This window comes from Grus americana, chromosome 9 (genome assembly GCF_028858705.1).
Source record: "Grus americana isolate bGruAme1 chromosome 9, bGruAme1.mat, whole genome shotgun sequence".
In the NCBI taxonomy this organism is placed as follows: domain Eukaryota; kingdom Metazoa; phylum Chordata; class Aves; order Gruiformes; family Gruidae; genus Grus; species Grus americana.
In genome coordinates, this window is record NC_072860.1 from 24,700,497 (window position 1) to 24,702,918 (window position 2,422).

The window sequence follows — 2,422 nt, forward strand, 5'->3', positions numbered from 1 at the left end:
TCAACCAGACCATTCCCATTTACCATGCAAGCCTCAGGATAAAATAATTAAGCTTATTTTGAAGCTGTTTTTCATTTAAAGTCATGATTAATTACATAATTCATAACTAAGGTAGTTTGTTGTTTGCTTTGTAGAGTTCAACAGCTATGTTAAGATCTTTCTTGTCCTGCTGTGTTTTTGGGGTTTGGTTTTTGGTTTTTGTTCATTTATTTATTTATTTGTAAAATCAGGTAGGCATTCTTAGACTTCTACTTAAATTTTGTCTTTGCTGCTATTCTGGTCAAGCTGTTTATTTTTGCAAAATAGCTGAATACCTGGTTGATTTATTAGATGTGCTGTCAGCTCAACTACTCATTCTATTAACTAACCATGTCTTCAATTTATTTGACAGTGTCGGTGAAAAGTGGGAAAACGGAATTCCATTCATGTTCATTTCTACAGTACAGAGAGCTGAATCGTGGCTTACGGGACATTTTTGTCCCCTTAATATGAACATGTCATCCTATCATGCAGGTGAGCTTTGAGAATTGAGAGATCTCAGGGCAGTGCTGGTGTACGCGTGCACGTATCTATGTGCGTGCATATATATATATATACACATAGTCTGTTTGGGCAGGTGGTGAATAAAGGCAGGGCTGTGAGTTATTTGATCAAAGAGAGAAGTGCGTGATGTACTAGCAGATGTACTCACTTGTGGGTATAATATCAAAAAAACAACTTAGTGGAACGTAGCTGAAACAAGGAATTCAGGTTTTGCCGAGCCCTACAAGCCGTAATGAAGAGAAAAGCCCAGTTCCTTTCGCTAGATGCAAACTCTGAACTGGCTGCTAGAGCCGTGCTCTGGAAGGATTTAGTGCCGAGCTGCTTATGCTGAACTGAAAAATCTTCTGTAGTTCCCTGGGCTCTTCGAGCATGTCATTAAACATCTCCTTATTGAGAAAATAGCAGCTGAACATGCACTAGAAAATGCTAATTGGGCACTGCATTATCATGGTTTGAGCGGTAGAGAGACATCGATAAAATCCGCCAAACCGAGTGAATTATATTATTAGATTCCACAGTTCAATCAGGGCAATAGGCATCTTTCTTATTAGAAAATTTGGCTAAATCAATGAAACTGAGATTCATAATCCGTTGATTTAACTGCCTGTCTCTAAGGTATATGGAAAGCAACCACTGCTTTAATGTATGCAATCTGATCACGAAAGTATAGAAACATTTATTGAACTAGTAAAGTATGTACTTGAAAAGGGAATGACTTCTGTCTTAAATGGTATCTCGTAACATGAGGATCAATAAAACACTTATGCCGTATGAATCCTAAAGATGATTGTGTATCTCTGAGCTGTTTTCTAGCTGGTTTATGTTCTCAAGTTGGTGCAGACAACTGTACAGAAACACGGAAGACTATCATTTAAGTAAGTTTGTTTCCATCTCAGCATGATAAATGAAATCCCTTACTTGAATACATTTAAAGGGCAAGAAGGTCTTATCCACTATTTTGGAAGAGTGCGAGGTTGAAATGAGGATAAGATTTGATTTAATTTATATTTAATCTGTATTGTATATTGTGTGTGTGTATATATATATATAATTTGTAATGTTTATTTGTTTTGTATATCGCATTAACTTTGGATTTAATTTTGTCAAGAAGCAAGGAAGACAATTATCACACACTTGTTTAGTTTTATACCTGTGTTGGCAGCTGGGAGGCAGAATTCTCTGATGGGACTTGCAATTAGCAGTCTGAAGACGTAGCTCTTCTCAATTCTGCTGGTTATAGCATGTTTTGTGAAATCTCTTGGTAAGTTCCTTCTCTCTGTTTTCTTCTTCCACTTGTTTGGGGTTGGTTTTTAGTTTTTTTTTTTTTCATGATCTTTTCGTGTTTCTGGTCTCGATTGTAGGATTTTTGTGTGTGTGTGTGAGACATCCAGGAGGAATTGAAATATGAATAATTATCAGTTAAATATGAGTTGTTATAAACAGTTGTTCAGCAACTAAGTGTTCATTGTACTGCCTAAAGCTTCTGTCTTTATTAATAATATTTGGAATGGTTTCTCCATTGCATTTTACACTATATTCATGGATCAGAAAGATTTTGAAATGACTAAAGCTTTCCCATACAATTTGTGCACAGTTATGCACTGTTAATCCATGCTACAAAATTGGTGAAATATTCAGTTTATTTTTTACAGCAGTTGAATATAAATAATTTTCACTTGTGAATGGGATTTCTTCTCACTCTACAGATTTATTTTTTTTTATATAGCAAAAAGTTTTTTCTAGACTTCATGTACACTTATCATAATTGTAGTGGAAAAATACAGAATTATCTGGAAAGAATTAACATCAAAAGAAATTAAATAATAACCACAGTTCTTCATATTTTTTCTTTTTTTTTTTCTGTGCAGGAGCTGAACCC